A 9,938-nucleotide genomic window follows, 5' to 3' on the forward strand; every position below is an offset into this window, starting at 1 on the left:
CAACACCAACGCGGCCTCCACGCACGTTCAGGCTCCAATCGCTGAGCATTAGGCAAACTCGTGCGTCTCGGGGGGCTCCCGGGGTGACAGAACGAGCTCAGCAAACTGCATAGCTGGGCACGTGTTGACCTTGAACAATGTAAGAAACGTTTTCAGGAAATTACTTTTATTCACAGCCTTGCATTTAAACAGGCCTCCTCACTGGCCGCGCTGTGCGGGTGGAGGAGGGCTCTGACCGTGTCCCGCCCTGGAGGGTTCCACAGAGTCCACGGAGGGTTCCACGGTGTCCGCGGCCTCCAGGGCCGTGTCGGAGACCCGCTGACTTCTCACTTTGCCACTGGTGCGTTTGCCGCTGCTGGGGGCAAGCTGTTCTTTTCCAACAAAGTTCCTCTGCTTCCCCGGAGAAGCCTGCTCAGAAGACAGATGTTTTTAGAAAAAGCAGAGTAGGAAAACCGAGGCAGAAAAGGACACGTGGGGTTGATACCGTGTTGATGGTGAGGAAGGGCGTCCCAGCCCGCATGGAGACCCTGCATCTCCGGGGTCGTGGGTGCGTTAGCCTGTCCCGGAAAGCAGGTGCTGGTCTGAAATGATTGCGTCGGAAACGTGAGAGTTTGTTCCAAGGAAACGCTGTGGCTTCAGAAGGAACACAACAGCAGCTTCGTTCTGAGACTTCTGGGAGGCCACGGGTGGGCTTCCCACTCGACACCCGGAAGTTTCTAAACTGAGCGCGTTGGGCACCGGGAGCCAAAGAATGCCGCGGTGCTGCTGGTTCAGTGCAGCGGGAGGAGTCCCCCACCGCCCTGTGTGTGGGCCTCCGTGTGGGCTGGACGGACTGACCCAAGAGACGTCTAAGGGCACGTGCACTGGGCGTGGGGGGCCACCCAGGCAGTTCAGGGGGCCGGATGGATGTCGACAGACCACTTCTCCCCGGTCCATGAGGAACCATGGAAATGACAAGAGCAGATCTCAGGAAGCCCCAGCCCTGCCCGAGTGACCTGAGCCTGGGGAGGCCGTCGTCAGTGCCCGGGCAGGGCTTGCTGCCCGCGGTCACTGGGCTGCAGGCTGGCGTAGGCAGGCTGCCCTGGGGGAGAGCTGGCCCTGGATGGCAGTGTGGGGAGGAGCTTGTGAGGGGATGGCATGTCCAGGGCTGGGCCTGCTGGCCGGGCACCCTCCCAGGCGAACACACGCCTCAGCTCCAAATGGGTGTCCCCAGCTAGGCCGCTGCCCAAGTGAACACAGGGCGGTCTGCTGCACACAGGCTTCTGTCCAGGTGGAAGCTGCCCACAAAGGGAGCATGAGAAAGAAATGACATCGTCATCGTGGTCTTGCCGACAGAGGGCCCACACTATCCGAGCCCCCAGGGCCCCTGCTTCTGGGAAGGGCCCACCATGGGGCACCGTCCAAGGTGCTGTGACGCCAGCATCTGCCTCTGTCTGCATCTCTCTGACTCTGACTCTCCTCCAATCCCAGCCACGAAGTCCCTCGTGCCAGCCAAGGCCGCGTCCCCGGGATCTGGGACTAGGACGTGGCCTCCTTCCCTTGATGCTCAGCATGACAGAGAATACAATGGTTGCTTTGTTCTGCCTCTGAGTGCCTCTCCTGGTGTCCCCAGCAGGTGACCTCCCGGAACGCGGGAACCCTTGGCCAGAGCCAGTCTGGTACTAGGCATGGTCCGGTGTGTGTGCGGAGCTGGATGTCCTCTCACTGCCCATGTGGATTTGTGTGACCAGCACGGCTCTCACCATGTGGAATGGTACTACGGGCTCCAGGGTCCCCGTGCTGCCCCCCCCCTGCCCTGTCCCCTGGCCTCTGACCACCAGCCTCCTCAGCAGGGAAACTGTCCTTTTGAGGCTAGAAACGGAAACACAGCATATGTGACAAACAGAGACGGGTGCTGTGCTCTGTGTCCTTCCCATGGGGCCAGTGGTTTGCTGCTTTCCATCTCAAAGCAGTGTCTGGGCTGTGGGGGCACAGGGGACATGACCACATGCTGCTGAAGGTAGTCTGGGAGTCTCCCACCTTGGAGCTGTGCAGACTGTTCGTAGACAGGGTTTTGTGCCGGATCACATAACTTGTCGTTATTCCTGGACAGAGGTCCAGGAGAGTGGCCGGGTCACACTGTAAGGGGGGGGGCGTGCCACCTCTGTTCCACGGGCACTCTGTGGGCTCCTGCTTCCCTGGGACCCTGCCAGCACTTGCTGGCCTCACTGGCTGGCTTCCTTTCGCCTCTCTGATGGTGTGGGCGGTCCGCAGGCTGCCCGGGAGATGGCCACGATGGGGCGCCTGGGCAGCTGTGACCACAGGGCCCGCCTTGGGCCCCGTGGAAGGTTCCAGCTTAGGGGGCGTAGAAGAGTCACGGGAGAAGCCCTGTCCTTCCGACCACACATGAGGGAAGGGATGGGGTGTGGAGGGCAGGTTCAGGGACCCGGGTTTTAGGGGGTGTTTTCTGGAAGCAAAGAGGGGGCATAGGGAGACATCTGTATCTGGCGCCCCAGGGACCTGAAAGCCACCCCAGGTCCCGCTGGTAGGAGGATTATTTTGTTTGAGGGAAACTATTCTCAGAGCCCGACGCCGTCTTTGCCGATAACTGAACACAGGTTCGCTGTGGGAATTACAACTCACAGTAACACTTCACAAAGCAGTAGCAGAGAGAATGTTCCTGATGAACCAGTAAGGAAACGGCACAGCCGACCCACCAGCAGACTAGTCACTGCCGTTCCAGGCAAGGCACGGGGCCCATGGTGTCCGACTCCCAGGGCGCACCTTCCTCTCAGGAGGCGGCAGAGCTCGCTGCGGGGTCATGGGAGGAGGCTTCACGGTGGTGGGCGGTCGCCCCGTCCTGCCCAGAGCTGCTTGGGGCAGCACAGCCAGGCCCTGCCAGACCCAGGGTCTCACTGCGGCCCCACGAACTCTCCCTATGAAGGGTTGACGTGGCCGTTCTTCCCTGTTCCGGTCCGCACAGCCCCGACCACGCTGCGTGGCCGAGTGCGAGTCAACCGCAGGCGTCAGTGGCGGCGTCCTCACGCAGCCTCCCCGGGGCAAACACTTCACCGAGCTCAAAACGCTGAAGTCACAAACAAGCGAAATTCTAGCCGACCACACACAGCAGGGACGGAGCAGAGGACACGGACTGTGTCCCTGGCAGCGGGGACCATCCACGTGGACGGCAGCGGCTGGCCCATCAGGCCCTGGGACCGCCAGGACGGCCGGCTCAGAGCCGCCGGGGTGGAGAACACCCTAGGGGTCCTTGGGGTCCGTGCCTCATCCTCCAGGTGCTCTGGGGCCAGGAAGCTTGGGGGCCCAGCTGCCCCGTCCTCCCAGCCTGGGGGGAAAGCAGCCGTCACCTGATTTTCTGTGCCTCCTTCCGCTGGGCAGATCTCGGGGAGCAGAATGAGAGAGTGGCTGCCCGGCGCCCATGCCGTCCCCTGCTGCACCCCACAGGCTTGCTGCTGGGGTTCCTCGTGGTGACGGTACAGCGCAGTGGGGATGACGGCCCTTGTTGGCGACTTTCCCCATGTTAGCTCGTTGTCCCTGCGCAGCCGGGAAGCAGGTGGCAGGTGCCACTTCTTTCTTACAGGCTCACGGGTGGGGCTTCCTGAAAGCCCGATCACTGGGGACAGAGCTGGGACGCAAACCCAGGTTCTCCAGGTTCCAGGCCGGTGTCCCCGGTGAGTGGACCTGGTGCCGGCCAGACTGGCATGGTCAGGAGGAAAGGCAGCAAGCCATGGTGGGGGCCTGAGGAAACGGCCCCTCAGGTCAGGGAGGCTGGCAGGTCGGGAGAGTGGGTGCGCGTCCCCTACCCCAGCGGGCGCGGCTGCCGCATTTAACCCTTCCTGACCCATTCCCGGCTCTCTGTGTCCTTTCCGTACCCTCAGCCACCTGATAGAAACCGATAAAAGGTGCTCACAGTCAGAATCCCTGCGAGGTGGGATTACGTCCCCGCGTCATGGCCCGCGTGGCTGGGTTCCGGTTGTGTGTGTGTGCCTCTGGATTCTGCATCCTCGGACGTTATTTGACGAAATTTAAGAAAATGGTGAGATAAACTGACCCACTCGGAGGCAGAAAGGTGGAATTTACTTAGAGAATTAAGTCCTTAATCTCTCCTTTTGTGAACAGCACGTGCCCCAGGCTGAATCCTGGCTCCCTGTGGCAGCAAGGGGGTGACTGGGTGTGTCTCTGGGGACGCTCAGGGTCCGGCTCCGCCAGTGGCCATCAGCGAGAGTGAAGGCGGGGAAGGAGGTAAGGACAGCGGAGCCCGGGCTTGTGTGTCTTACAGAAGGAGCCACTCAGCCCCAATCCCGTACAGACACCCAGATGTGCTGGACTCTTCTCCTCTGTTGCGTGCTGGACGCTGCCCGTCACCTGCTACCTGGATGCCGCCCCGGGCTTCCTGTCCGGCCAGCCACCTCCTCCCGGCAGCGTCCGTGGGAGCAGGGCCCATCCTGCTGATGCTCACTAGGGCCTGCTCACACCTCCCAGAGTAGACTTGTCACTCTGGCCGTCATACATAACCTCATCTGGCCTCTCCCAGCCCCCAGGCCTGCAGACCTGTGGCACATAAGCTCCAGGTCCCCCCGGAAGGAGGCACCAGCATTCCGGGTTCCAGAATTCCCGTCGTCCACCCAATACGAACCCACAGCCAAACACTGCCGAACACACCCCGGAGCGCCGTGACTGAGAGCAGGAACGGTGCGGGCACACAGCCGGGAGTCAGATATGCAAACTCTGCAGCTGCAGGGAGGGTCCGTGACCGAGTGCCAGTTGTGTTCTGCATCTGGGATGGACAGTGGGAGGGACGGCGAGAGTCCGGGAGGGACAGTGGGTCTGGGAGGGATGGTGTGGGTCCAGAACAGACAACACAGAGGGACGCGTGAGTCCGGGGGGTATGGGGTGGGTCTCGAGGAGTCTGGGAGGGACAGGGTGAGTGCGGGAGAGTCTGGGAGGGACGACGTGCAGGGACGGCGTAAGTCCAGGACCAGCCGGCCTGCAGGGGGTCCTGCACATCTCCGAGTGCTGACAGTAAATATGGAGAATAAAGTTCCAGAGGAGAGAGCATTGTGCAGAGACAGACAGGGAGGCAGCATGACTGCAGCCTGGGGACCGGGGACTGAACGCAGGAGGAGGGGGAAGGGTATGGACAGACCAGGACAACGCGAGGGGGATGGGGGCAGCATGGGAGAGGCACTCTGGGGGAGACAGCTGCTGGACTTCCCTGTTGTTGGAGGATGACATGAGCGTCCCAGCAGGAGGGTCAGAAGAACCAGCTATGGTGTGGCCACAGCCAGACGAGGCCTTACCAGCCATGTGGGGCTGGATCCCCCAGGAAATGTGTGTCCCAGAAGAATGAGGGGCACTGGGACATTTTTATCTGGACAAACCTTGAAGAATTTTCCAACAGCTGAATTTCTGCAGAGCAGACTCAAGAGGGAAGGTCTGTGGCCCACGAGGACCTGTGGGCAGGTGCTGGAGGGCAGCCCAGGAGGGGAGCTGGTGGCCCAGGGCTGAGGGTGCCTGAGGCGGGGTGGGGGTTGGCCAGAGGTGGCGGCTCCGTAGTCCTCAAGGCCGCTGTTCCCCGGCAACATCTTTGATGCCAGGGCCAGGCCGGCCTCCTGTGACCAGATGGGAGGCCCTCTGTCCTCTGCAGGGTTCTGGAAGACTCTGCAGCGTTGCTATTTTCCCCTCCTGCAGTGTTAAGATCAGTCTACCCACCACGCCATCCGGTCCTTCCTTCCTGGGAAGACTTTAACTATGGATTCAATGTTTTCCAGAAATAGAGGGCTGTCCGGGGCACCTGCTCCTCCGGCGCGAACGGCAGTTGGCGCATCTGTCCCGAATGCCAATGGCACTAGTGTGAAGTTGCTGGGACGTGGCCATTCTGTTCGCACGTGTGGCATCTGTGCTCCTGTGTGGTCTCCTTTCTCCCACCTGGCCTGGCTACACGCTCCCTCACTGGACCCATCTTCCCAAAGACCGGGTTTGGGTTTGTTAATTCTCTGAATGACTTTTTTGATTTCGTTGGTGTTTCTTATATTCTGCTTTCTCTGGGTTTAACTCGCTCTCCAGCTTACCGAAGGGGGCGGCTTCCCTCTCACTACCACAATGTCACGACCTTTGTCCTTCGTCTTCGATTGGTTCCAAATAGTCTCTAATTTCCCTCTTGCGTTCTGGAGGCCCCCCGGCCCCCCGGGGGTCTTTCTGCTTCTGCTGCTCACTTGGCCCCACGGAGGCTGAAGACACGGTGTGTCTGCCTAGAACCACTGCCTTTCGTTTGGGCCTGTTTTGTGTCTTTCTCAGTAAACATGCTCTTTGCTCCTGGGAAGAGTGTGTGCTCTACCGTGGGGTGGGGTGTCCCACGGGTCACCGAGGCTCACGGTGCCCAGTCTTCATGTCCTTGCGGGTCTGCTGCTGCCATCGGGCCATCAGTCACCGAGCAAGGCAGCGGTTCCACGTCTTCCTGCACGTCTGACAACTTCTGCCTCACGATTAGTCTGACAACTTCAACATTCAGGATTATTATGTCCTTCTCGTGGACTTAGTTTACCTTCATCCGGATGAAAAGACTGTGTTGCCTGGTAACACCCTTTCCTGAAATCTACTTTCCTGACATTGTCAGTCCAGCTTTCTTCTTTTGAGTATCCACATGGCGAGTCTTTGCTCAGCGTTTTCCTGTGACCCCTCCGTGTCCCACTGTTTCCAGGGGCGGCTTCTGTGCAGCGTCTGGCTGGGCCTTGCATCGGCACTCAGCCGGCGGTCGCTCCCGGTCAGTCCAGTGTCTGCCGCATTTACGTTTCATGTGATCGTCGCTGCGACAGCTGAAGTCCCGCGTTGTGGACAGCTTCTGCGGTCTCATTTGTCGTGCTCCTCTGCCCACGGCTTCCCGCCTTCTCTTGCATCAGATATTTCTTAATGTGTTTTGTCTCCTTCATCGGCTCAAGAGCTATAACAGTTTACTTTGGAGGTCGCTGCAGGATGGATAGAACCCGTGTTTGTCTCCAGCACCCTGCGGCCGACACCAGCCCCCACCCCCAGTGTGAGAACTTGCCAGAGCAGCCTGGCGCGCCTCCCCTCCTGACGCTGTGCTGTGGCCACAGATGCGCCTCAGGGACCCGAAAAATATGGTCATTATTCCAGTTTTGAGTGGCCTGTTGTCCTTTAGGATAATCTAGGATAATTCTTATGAAAACAGTCTCTATATTCACCCTCAAATTTCCTGTTTCTGGTGCTCCTTGCTCTCACGCACAGGTCCGATTTCCACGTGTTGCTGAAACGACCCCTCCTAACCCTCGTTACAGAGCAGATGTGCTGTGACTCCCCCAGCTTACATGTTTGTAAAAACTTTAACTCTAAACTATATTCTAGAATGTATTTTCTCTAGAAAGGATTCAGTTAGATTTTTTCCTTTTTTCCTTTCAGTATTTTTTTATAGGTTTAATTTGTTTATTTGAGACAGCACACAGGCAGGGGGAGGGGCAGAGGGAGAAGAAGGCTCCCCTCGAGCAGGGAGCCCGACATGGGGCTCGATCCCAAGACCCTGCAATCATGACCTGAGCCGAAGGCAGAGGCTTTAACCCACTGAGCCACCAGGCGCCCCTTAAAGACATCTTCCAAATTGAATTGTTTCTGGTGAGAAGTCTCCTGTATCAATTTTGTTGTTATTCCTTTGGGTGTCATGCATGGTTCTTCTCTGGCTACTTTACAGATTTTTCTCTTTGCTGCAAATCAGCGGTATGATTCTGCACACCTTTTGGTTTTCTTCTTGTTCCTTGTGCTGGGTTCTTGTTGGACTTCTCAAATCTGTGGGTTTTTGTTTTTTTTTTTAGTTTTATTTTTTATAAACATATAATATATTTTTATCCCCAGGGGTACAGGTCTGCGAATTGCCAGGCTTACACACTTCACAGCACTCACCATAGCACATACCCTCCCAAATGTCCATAACCCCACCCCCCCTCCCAACCACCCTCCCCCCATCAACCCTCAGTTTGTTTTGTGAGATTAAGAGTCACTTATGGTTTGTCTCCCTCCCAATCCCATCTTGTTACATTTATTCTTCTCCTACCCCCTTAACCCCCCATGTTGCATCTCCTCTCCCTCATATCAGGGAGATCCTATGATAGTTGTCTTTCTCTGATTGACTTATTTCGCTAAGCATGATACCCTCTAGTTCCATCCACGTCGTCGCAAATGGCAAGATTTCATTTCTTTTGATGGCTGCATAGCATTCCATTGTGTATATATACCACATCTTCTTTATCCATTCGTCTGTTGATGGACATCTAGGTTCTTTCCATAGTTTGGCTATTGTAGACATTGCTGCTATAAACATTCGGGTGCACGTGCCCCTTCGGATCACTATGTTCGTATCTTTAGGGTAAATACCCAGCAGTGCAATTGCAGGGTCATAGGGTAGTTCTATTTTCAACATTTTGAGGAACCTCCATGCTGTTTTCCAGAGTGGTTGCACCAGCTTGCATTCCCACCAACAGTGTAGGAGGGTTCCCCTTTCTCCGCATCCTCGCCAGCATCTGTCATTTCCTGACTTGTTAATTTTAGCCATTCTGACTGGTGTGAGGTGATATCTCATGGTGGTTTTGATTTGTATTTCCCTAATGCCGAGTGATATGGAGCACTTTTTCATGTGTCTGTTGGCCATCTGGATGTCTTCTTTGCAGAAATATCTGTTCATGTCCTCTGCCCATTTCTTGATCGGATTATTGTTCCTTGGTTGTTGAGTTTGCTAAGTTCTTTATAGATTTTGGACACTAGCCCTTTATCTGATATGTCATTTGCAAATATCTTCTCCCATTCTGTCAGTTGTCTTTTGGTTTTGTTAACTGTTTCCTTTGCTGTGCAAAAGCTTTTGATCTTGATAAAATCCCAAGAGTTCATTTTTGCCCTTGCTTCCCTTGCCTTTGGCGATGTTCCTAGGAAGATGTTGCTGCAGCTGAGGTCAAAGAGGTTGCTGCCTGTGTTCTCCTCGAGGATTTTGATGGATTCCTTTCTCACATTGAGGTCCTTCATCCATTTTGAGTCTATTTTCGTGTGTGGTGTAAGGAGATGATCCAGTTTCATTTTTCTGCATGTGGCTGTCCAATTTTCCCAACACCATTTATTGAGGAGGCTGTCTTTGTTCCATTGGACATTCTTTCCTGCTTTGTCGAAGATGAGTTGACCATAGAGTTGAGGGTCCATTTCTGGGCTCTCTATTCTGTGCCATTGATCTATGGGTCTGTTTTTGTGCCAGTACCATGCTGTCTTGATGATGACAGCTTTGTAATAGAGCTTGAAGTCTGGAATTGTGATGCCACCAACTTTGGCTTTCTTTTTCAATATTCCTTTGGCTATTCGAGGTCTTTTCTGGTTCCATATAAATTTTAGGATTATTTGTTCCATTTCTTTGAAAAAAATGGATGGTACTTTGATAGGAATTGCATTAAATGTGTAGATTGCTTTAGGTAGCATAGACATTTTCATAATATTTATTCTTCCAATCCAGGAGCATGGAACATTTTTCCATTTCTTTGTGTCTTCCTCAATTTCTTTCATGAGTACTTTATAGTTTTCTGTGTATAGATTCTTAGTCTCTTTGGTTAGGTTTATTCCTAGGTATCTTATAGTTTTGGGTGCAATTGTAAATGGGATGGACTCCTTAATTTCTCTTTCTTCTGTCTTGTTGTTGGTGTAGAGAAATGCAACTGATTTCTGTGCATTGATTTTATATCCTGACACTTTACTGAATTCCTGTACAAGTTCTAGCAGTTTTGCAGTGGAGTCTTTTGGGTTTTCCACATATAGTATCATATCATCTGCAAAGAGTGATAGTTTGACTTCTTCTTTGCCAATTTGGATGCCTTTAATTTCCTTTTGTTGTCTGATTGCTGAGGCTAGGACTTCTAGTACTATGTTGAATAGCAGTGGTGATAACGGACATCCCTGCC

The sequence above is a fragment of the Lutra lutra genome, chromosome 5 (assembly GCF_902655055.1).
Source record: "Lutra lutra chromosome 5, mLutLut1.2, whole genome shotgun sequence".
NCBI lineage: Eukaryota > Metazoa > Chordata > Mammalia > Carnivora > Mustelidae > Lutra > Lutra lutra.